The sequence below is a fragment of the Calliphora vicina genome, chromosome 1, assembly GCF_958450345.1.
Source record: "Calliphora vicina chromosome 1, idCalVici1.1, whole genome shotgun sequence".
Taxonomy (NCBI): domain Eukaryota; kingdom Metazoa; phylum Arthropoda; class Insecta; order Diptera; family Calliphoridae; genus Calliphora; species Calliphora vicina.
In genome coordinates this window covers 86,134,778-86,145,610 of record NC_088780.1, presented here as the reverse complement: position 1 = coordinate 86,145,610, position 10,833 = coordinate 86,134,778, and positions in this window count along the sequence as shown.

The following is a 10,833-nucleotide window of genomic DNA, read 5'->3' as shown; positions in this document are numbered from 1 at the left end:
AATTTCACATAAGTTGTATATGCGGACCATTCACATCTGCATACAACATAAAGGAGGAATGATATACATACATACATCATCTACATATGTTGTGTTATATCTGTATCTGAGTCTTTTAGACACGTAATTTTAATTAGGTTGCAATTTCAGCTAAACAATTTAATTTAAAATTTTTTTTTATTTTTTGTTTCTATTTCTGTGTGTTTTTTTTTGTATTATTGTGACCAACTGCTGATACACAATTCTCCGTTTGAATGTCTGTATTGGCTGGACTTTAGCATGCTACTCCCCGTTTATTTGATTTGACCTTCGTCTAAAATCATTTGCGCACAATCGTGAAACTATTTGTGGTTAATAAAATAATGAAACACACAAATCACACAATAACAAAAAAAAAACTGAAACTATTTCAATTTTAAAACATTCACAACAACTGTGATTCCAAAAAATATTGCCGTTTATTGTCCACGTCTATTAACTTTTCTTTTATGTGGAAAAAAAATTATTTGTATGAACGTTGCTAGACTATAGATCAGAGAGTCTCAAGTAGGGAATAGAAGCAGTCTGTTTTCCAAAAATTATTTATCAAAGTTGACTAATTTACATACATATTTTGTAAAATACATTGAATTTGCCAGGCATAATAATTCGTATCTGTAATATTCAGTTTATTAAGAACCATTATGTTTTTATATACTGTTATCATATGGAGATTTCATATTAAATTATTAAGAAAATAATTGATTAAACTCTTCCCAGTATGCTAAACGATTCGATGTTGTCTTGAAAATCAATCACATTTTCGTAAAATTTCTTTTTCAGAGTGTAGAGCGATAATGAGCCGAAAATTGGTTATTATTCAGATTCAATTATTATTTTTCGATATTAAAAATGTTCTATAATGATTCGTCATAAGAAAACAAGTGAGAAAGTATGGTCGGTTAGGCCCGACCATATAATACCCTACACTAAGTAAATGAGCAAAAACATTTTTCTTTTAAAGTTTCAATAATTTAAATTCATGAGTGATTTTAGGAAGTGGGCCTTATATGGGACTATGACCAATTATGACCGATCACCAAGAAATTAGGTCGTGTGATTTATGTCTATATGAAAGTTATTTTTGTTGCATTTTGCGCGTATACCATAATTTTTAAGAGATTTATGTACGGGAGCTATGACTAATTATGGACCGATCGTAACAAAATTTGGTGACATGAATTTCGTATATATAAAACTTATTTGGAGTGAAATTTGTGTAGATACCTATATAAATTAAACATTTATGACCGATAAAGTCCAATTTCGGGAGGACATTGTATGGCGGCTAGGTGAAATAATAGACCGATTTCATTTAGTTTAATCGACTCAGAAATTGATTCTAAGTCGATCGGTATACTTTAAGGTGGGTGTATAACAGAGGGAGCATTCAGCATCGAGTAGTCAGACGGTGCAGGGTTCAGACTAGAGTGTCCAAAAAACCGGCAAATATAAAAAAACAGTTTCCGATTTAAACGAAACGAAACGATTTCGGTTTTTGTCTTAAAAAAAGCGGTTAACCGGTTTATATTAACTTATTATTTAATATGAAAAAGATCTCCTTAAATTTATTTTTATTTGTGGACGCTAATAGTAAATGTCTTAAGATATGTTACTAAATCTTTGAAAATTTAGCATTTTTGCAGTTATTTTATATCTTTTACGAAATGTTGTCAAATGTTGTCTATAAAATAAATCAATATTTTTAAAAATGGTATCAATGTTTTTCATAAATATGTTTTAATGAGCTTTAGAAAATATATTTCATTAAAACCGGTTAACCAACATAACAAATCCGGTTTGTCAAATCGAAAAGTTAAAAAAACCGAAACCGGTGGGTGAAGTTTACAAAGATGAAAAAACCGATTGACCGGTTTTCGGTTTTGGATACTCTAGTCCGGACCATAAAGCGGGTGAAGCAAAACTTCCCATCTAAATACTTTATTCAAAATACTTTTTAACAGGTATTGTAACATGTGACCGATCGTTGTCATGATGGAACATTATGGTTTCATGTCTGGCAGCATTTTTCGGTTAATGCTCACTTCAAACGAATCAGTTACATTCTATACTGTACAAAGGTTGGTCACATTTGCTCTAGGTAGTGGGAATCACTGACATTGGCTTTATTAGACAAATTAAAAAATAACTAGAGTACTTCCATATAATAATCGAGTACGACTATATAAAATGTATGGTGTGAACATATTCTACGCAAGCGCATTCTTTAAATGTTTAAATGCCTGTATAATACAATTTGTTTGGGGGTCTGAATGCTTCAGTTATTATTGCTGGCATTTTGTTTAACATTTTATGTTGCTTTTATTATCTGTGAGGGTTTCTTTTTCAACTTTATTTAAAGAGTGACAATAAACTTCAATAAAAAAGTCTATTTTTAACAATTCAATTTAATGAAATCATTTTTAATGCTTAATTCGAAACTACACATATTCGTACAACATAAATGATTTATTTATTTTTTTTTTTGTTCCATTATTTCTTGGCTACTGTGTTTAATGGTTCACTGTCTTGTCTGTCTCGCTGGCAGTCTTGTAACTATGAATTGAAATATTTTGTGTGAAAGGGTAGAGCGGGAGACATAAAGACGGACAGACATGCAACTATTTCTTTTTCACCTTCAATACAACTTAACAAGTGCGTAAAACGGTTTTACCTGAACATTTTTGTTTGTTACAATTAAATTCATTTCACAAGATTTTAAAACAAATAACAGAAAAACACTATTTGAACTTGAAATCAAGGACCGACATTAATTGCTTAAGTCAATTATTTAATACGATTTTATTTAGAACAAAGATTGGGAAAGTAATCATTTAAATATTTCATGGCACTTGTTTGGAATGTTAGTTAATTGGCTTAATTATGTACGGTTTTCATTGACGATTTTAATGGAATCTGTTCAATTATATAAAAATTAATTCAATTTATAGAGTATGATATTGCCACTACATTATTTTTTATTATTGTTTACTACTATTTAATTGAAATTCTCCACGTAATTTCTTTAATGGAAATTTTGTAGAGCAGTTAGTGGTTCAAGTATTTTTTGTGATTAAAATTGTCTAGTATTACAATTTGACATATATCGCTTGCGATATAAACCACTTTTTTAGTAGCTCAGTTTTCTCGAAAATGAATCTCTTGTTCGTAAAATTTCATCGATATGGAATTCGATATAATGTCGAGAATGTGCGTGTTTTCCTTTTCAGAATGCAGAGCAATAACTAGTTAGAAAGTGATTCTGAGTCGATCTGTATACTTTAAGCTGGGTATTAGACTAATATTTTTAGGCTTTACAAACATCTGCACAAACGCATTATAGGGTAAATATATGTATGTTTAATTCATTGAGGAACAAAAAATATTTATAACCTACACCACCATAGTGGGGAGGGTATAATGCGTTAATGCAGCTGTTTGTAACACCCAAAAATATTGGTCTAACACGCACCTTAAAGTATACCGATCGACTTAGAATCACTTTCTGAGTCAATTAAACGGTGTCCGTCCGTCTAGCTGGCTGTCCATATATCTCAATTTTAAAGATATTTCGATAAATGACCAAGCCTATTGAAACTGGCTGAAATCGGTCCATTATTTCACCTAGCCCCCATACAAATGTCCTCCCGAAATTGGACTTTATCGGTCAGTCATAAATGTTTAATTAATATATGTATCTACACAAATTTCGCTCCAAATAAGTTTTATATACACAAAATTCATGTCACCAAATTTTGTTACGATCGGTCCATAATTAGTCATAGCTCCCATATAGACCCGCTTCCTAAAATCACTTTAACTTGCATAAATCTCTTAAAAATGTTGGTATACACATAAAATTCAACACAAGTAACTTTCATATAGTCGTAAACTACACGACGTAATTTCATGGTGATCGGTTCATAATTGGTCAAATCTCCCATATAAAGCCCACTTCCGAAAATCACTCACGAATATAAATTATTGAAATTTTAAAAGGAAAATGTTTTTGCTCATTTACTTAGTGTAGGGTATTTAATGGTGGGGCTTTACCAACGATACTTTCTTATTTGTTTTTTTTGTAAACTTGTTTATTAGCCCATTGATATTGAAATACATTTATGCAAATATGTAGGACAAATTATAAATTTAATTTCGATATTTTGTTTACCATTTTATTTATTTGTTGAAATTGCTTTAACTTGCTAGGCCTTACATAATCCATGACAGTCCTCAAATTAACAAGGTGGTAGATCAGTTGGAGTTTGAGTTTTTGTAAGTAATCTTGCAAGCGGGCTCGGATGGAGTTACAATTTCGAGATGAATCTCTGTTTCACCATGACCAAGGTTCTACCGTCATTGTCCCAATTGGGATTGGGTTCTGTATAAGATCAAGCCTTAATTTCGATTTGGTTTTGATTAGAAGCCACTTGCCACTTTTTGATGTTCTCGTTGTTAAGTGTGACAGCTGGAAAGTTTCCTTTCATACTCGTATTCTCTAGATTTGCAACAACGTCTCCATCCGTCTGAGATAATTTTCTAGTACACTAGATGCTAAGCTTGACTCCACGTATGAACTTGTCATCCGCAAATGAAGAAATGGGTTACTCTATCGGTCATTATCAAATTATAAAGTGTTGGTCTCTTGTCACAATTATGACTGTACAAAACAAACGAACAATTAATAAATAGTTTTTTTTAATTTTAATTCATTATTGCAAAACATTATTAAAAAAAAAACTTAGGGTTAATTTTGTTATAAAAACATACATGAATTTCCTGAATTGATATTTAGACTTTTTCACAGACATGGTATTTTTTTCTGTAGCACCGTGTTATTGTAAAACTCTGATAATGTTAACCCATTTTTATTTGCATAAGTACCTATGTATGACTGATAAAGGGTATTTTTATACCCTTCACCATTAGAGTGTACCACCTTGCAAGGAAGAAAAATAAAGTGCGCATTTACGAAAAAAAAAAATAATTTTTTTTTGCCGAACGTAGGGGTCGCATTTGTACATATAAAGGAGGTTACGAAAAACAATTTTATTTTATTTTAGGGGTCGCCTTTGTACATTTTTCGTTATATCTTTGGCATTTACAGTCGGATCTTAAAGTATGATATATCAATGTTTTTGTCTCGAGAATACCAATTTTGCTCTAAGAGCCATTGACCTCAAGTATCCCGTTCTAATATATATCCTCTAGATCTTTATTCCTACCACCCTAATGTACTACCCTAATGTCAGAAAATTAATGTTTGCAAGAAATCATTAAACTTTTGCTAACGAAGTAATTCGATAACACCAGCAGAAACACTTTAAAATTTAATTAAACAAAAATAATAACAACAAGTAAGAAATTATAGTCGGTCAATTATGGACCAATCGTTATGAAATTTGGGGAAATGACTTTTGTATATATATATATATATATATATATATATATATATATATGGGGGATTTCATGTCAAGTGAACCAACTTTTGAAATCGATGTCTTCCGATCGGGATGAAATTTGCACCAAGGTTAGCTCTATTCGATAGTAACTCAGACACAATTTTTCAACAACATCGGTCGAGAACTCTCTGAGTTATAGGGGGTAAAATTTTGACAATTTGGTCAAACAGGGGTTTTTTCTTATCCATGTAACTTATTACCTATTGTTCTTAGCAAAATGTGTTCCAAATAGTATAGATAGCTATTTCTTCGATCTTTCGAAAAAAAATATTTTAAAAAAAAAATAAAAAATTTTTAATATTTTTTTTCCGAAATCAAAAACTTTTTTGACTTTTTTTTAAAATACGCTATTTTTTTTTATTTTTTTTTTTTTCTTAAAATAAAGTTTAGATATTTTCCTTGAACACCTACTTGGTCGCTTAGTGGGATGCGAGTGGGATATCTATCAAAATAAATATTTTGTAACTCAAAACATAAAATTTTTGACTTTTTTTGCAAAATCAAAAACTTTGTTGACTTTTTTTTTTCAAAATGGACCCTTTTTTAATCTTTTTTTTTAGGTCAAACAAAAGCTTAGATATTATCCTTGAAGACCCTTTTGGTCGCTTAGTGGGATGCGAGTGGGATATCTATCAAAATAAATATTTTTTAACTCAAGACTTACAATTTTTGACTTTTTTTTTTGCAAATACGATTTTTTTTCCAAATGGGCCCTTTTTTTAAAATTTTTTTTGTAGTCAAAAGAAAGCTTAGGTCCATTCCTTTAAGATATTTTTAGTCCCTTAGTGGGATGCGAGTAGGATATCTATCAAAATAAATATTTTGTAACGCAAGACATACAATTTTTTAATTTTTTTTTGCAAAATCAAAATTTTTTTCCAATATGGGCCCTTTTTTAATTTTTTTTTTTTGCTCAAAGGAAAGCCTAGGTCCATTCCTTTAAGATATTTTTAGTCCCTTAGTGGGATGCGAGTGGGATATCTATCAAAATAAATAGTTTGTAACGCAAGACATACAATTTTTTAATTTTTTTTTGCAAAATCGAAATTTTTTTCCAATATGGGACTTTTTTTTAAAAATTTTTTTTGCTCAAAAGAAAGCTTAGGTCTTTTCCTTTAAGACCTATTTTGTCACTTAGGAAGATGTGAGTAGGATATCTATTAAAATAAAAATGTTGTAACTCAAGACATTCAATTATTGACTTTTTTTTTGCAAATTCGAATTTTTTTTCAAAATGGGCCCTTTTTTAAAAATTTTTTTTTAGTCAAAAGAAAGCTTAGGTCCATTCCTTTAAGATATTTTAGGTCCCTTAGTGGGATACGAGTGGGATATCTATCAAAATAAATATTTTGTAACTCAAGATATACAATTTTTGATTTTTTGGCAAAATCAAAAACTTTTTTGACTTTTTTTTAAAATGGGCCCTTTTTGTAATTTTTTTTTTTTGCTATAAAGAAAGCTTAGGCCTATTCCTTTAAGATGGTTTTGATCGCTTAGTGGGATGCGAGTGGGATATATATCAAAATAAATGTTTTGTAACTCAAGACATACAATTTTTGTGTTAAAACATTTATTTTGATAGATATCCCACTCGCATCCCACTAAGGGACTAAAAATATCTTAAAGGAATGGACCTAGGCTTTCTTTTGAGCAAAAAAAAAAAATTAAAAAAGGGCCCATATTGGAAAAAAATTTTGATTTTGCAAAAAAAAATTAAAAAATTGTATGTCTTGCGTTACAAAATATTTATTTTGATAGATATCCTACTCGCATCCCACTAAGGGACTAAAAATATCTTAAAGGAATGGACCTAAGCTTTCTTTTGACTACAAAAAAAATTTTAAAAAAAGGGCCCATTTGGAAAAAAAATCGTATTTGCAAAAAAAAAAGTCAAAAATTGTAAGTCTTGAGTTAAAAAATATTTATTTTGATAGATATCCCACTCGCATCCCACTAAGCGACCAAAAGGGTCTTCAAGGATAATATCTAAGCTTTTGTTTGACCTAAAAAAAAAGATTAAAAAAGGGTCCATTTTGAAAAAAAAAAGTCAACAAAGTTTTTGATTTTGCAAAAAAAGTCAAAAATTTTATGTTTTGAGTTACAAAATATTTATTTTGATAGATATCCCACTCGCATCCCACTAAGCGACCAAGTAGGTGTTCAAGGAAAATATCTAAACTTTATTTTAAGAAAAAAAAAAAAATAAAAAAAAATAGCGTATTTTAAAAAAAAGTCAAAAAAGTTTTTGATTTCGGAAAAAAAATATTAAAAATTTTTTATTTTTTTTTTTAAATATTTTTTTTCGAAAGATCGAAGAAATAGCTATCTATACTATTTGGAACACATTTTGCTAAGAACAATAGGTAATAAGTTACATGGATAAGAAAAAACCCCTGTTTGACCAAATTGTCAAAATTTTACCCCCTATAACTCAGAGAGTTCTCGACCGATGTTGTTGAAAAATTGTGTCTGAGTTACTATCCAATAGAGCTAACCTTGGTGCAAATTTCATCCCGATCGGAAGACATCGATTTCAAAAGTTGGTTCACTTGACATGAAATCCCCCATATATAAAACTTATTTGTGTTAAATTTTATTGGAATACCAACATTTTTAAAATATTTATGCTAGTGATTTTTGGAAGTGGGCCTTATATGGGAGCTGTGACTAATTATGGACCGATCGTCACAAACTTTTGGTTGTGCGAGTTTGACTTACATAAAACATATTTGTGCTGAATTTGGTTTGGATATCTATATAACTAAGATATTTTTGAAGGCTTAACTATTTTCAGATAGGGCAATTATATGGGGGATATGAGAAATAATGGACCGATTCTAACAAAATTCAACAGACTTCGTCCTTGGAGCAATAGAAAAGCTTGTACCAAATTTTATCGAATTATCTTTGACAATAAGACACGATTTCGTTACATCATACTTATATATCCGACGGTAAATGCAGACTATTCTGTGGACGTAATATCGAATTACTTCGTTAGTAAAAGTTTAATGATTTCTTGCGAGCTTTAATTTTCTGACATTAGGGTGGTACATTAGGGTGGTAGGAACAAAGATCTGGTGGATATATATTAGAACGGGATACTTTAGGTCAATGGCCAATAGAGCAAAACATTGGTCTTTCCGAGACAAAAACATTGATATATCATACCTTAAGATCCGACTGTAAATAGCAAAGATATAAGGAAAAATGTAAAAAAACGACCCCTACGTTCGGCAAAAAAAAAATAAAAAAAAAATTTTCGTAACCTCCTTGCAAAAATACTTTATATTAGGTGATATACGGCGCACTTTTTTTTGAGGTACGGTCTAGTATATATATAAGTTTGTCATTCCGTTTGTATAATTTTCCGACACTATAAAGTATATACTGGATCCTTATATATAGCGGAGTCGATTAAGCCATGTCCGTCTGCCTGTTGAAATCAACTTTCCGAAGCCCCCAAATAACTTACATACATGATTCATACATCAATATCTTCGGAATTTTTCCGGCTCGGTTGCTATTTAAAATTGAGAAAATCGGTCCACAAATGGCTAAGATATGGAGATGGATATCTAATGATAGATATTTCAAAGACCTTTGCAACGATGTATATATGACTGTAGTAAGTTGGACATACAATGGGTCAAAATCGAAAAAAATATTTTTTAACCCGAATTTATTAATATTAAAAAAAATTTAAAAAACAAAAACAATTAAAGTTTTACAAAATCAATTCGAAAAATTTTTTTTTACTGAAAATGAAATAAACAACTTTGGAAAAAAATAAATTTTGTTTACCTAAAAATATTTAAAATTTTTATTTTGAAGTATAATTTGGTGAAGAGTATATAGGATTCGGCACAGCCGAATATACTTGTTTGTTATAATTTTCAAACTCAAATTGTTAAAAATTTTTAAAATTTTTTCCAATTTAACTATCTAATAGTAAAAAGAAACACTGAAAAATCTAAAAGATGTTATCACATCAGTTTAAACACCTCATATTTATTATTCGTTAAGTATTTGAGTTTATGTTTAAGCCTATTTTCGCTTATACTTTTGATTAATTGTACAATGTCGGTTAGTTCACTTTTAAGTAGCCGTAATTGGAAGCCCGTTAACAAGCTTATTCCCCCATCAAACATTTTATTACTCTTGTTAAGACAAACTACAAATTTCCTGTAATAAAACCACAATTAATTTAATGATTAAAATGGTTTTAATGCACAGTATTTAAATGGCCAGTGTCTACAGATTAGTCAAGGTCGCATTAAACTGAAAGTAAAACAAAAAACTACACATTTTTCTTTTAAACTTTTAATAAAAAAAATTAATCTAATTAAATAAACTAAACTAAAAGGGATTTAGTTCAATAGTTTGTTAAGTTTTTATTTTATACGAGTATTAAACATATTTAAGAAGAAACATTATTATAAGTGTTAACATATTAAAAAATTTTCATTTTACAAATCTATGTAGTGCGGTTTTATTTTAAGATAGATTGAATGTTAAAAAAGTTAACAAATGTTCTTGAAAATTACTTATTTGTTATCTAAAATCATAAAGTTTTAAAATACTGTAAATCATTGATAGTATTGTCCAAATGATTTTGTAAGTAAAGCTACAATATTTTGCTACTGAAGTAGAAAATAAAACTTTAATTGGCTAATAATAACGTATCCTGTTTGAATGTTTTTCCTTTCAACTCGATTTCTCTTTTAACACAACATTATTTCTTCCTAAATATTTAATTCATTATTTACATTAAATTATTAATTTATTTTTTTCCACAAAATAATATCTTTTTGAAATAAAATTTAATGAAATTATCTATACTCTGCAGCAATTTTCAACACATCTATACTCCAGGGATTTCCCTTCCATGGAAACACAAAAACTAAAAAGCAAAAAAAAAAGGAATACTAGAAACACCCATTTCGAAAATAAAATGTTTGTTAAAATATTTTTTGACATTATTTAGGTTTTAACACGTTTACGTTGTCCAATTGTTGTTTGTTTGTTGGTTGGTTGTATTTTTGTATGCTGTTCCCGTGGTATCCTCTGTTCGGTGATCAATCTTAAATTTTCACCGCTTCTGTCAAAAATACTCTTCCTAAAAGTGTGATACTGTTTGCAGTATCAATGTGAATGTGAGTGAACGAGTGTATGAATGACACCAACCTCTTGTATTCTCAGCTGGCCGGCCATCGTATTAACAGTTTCAGTGCGTTCCCGTTGCCTGCCCGTATGGTGTGATGAGATTCATGTTGAGCGTTGCCATTTGTTGACAGTTTACATTAGAAATTACAATGGCTTTTAGAGTTTT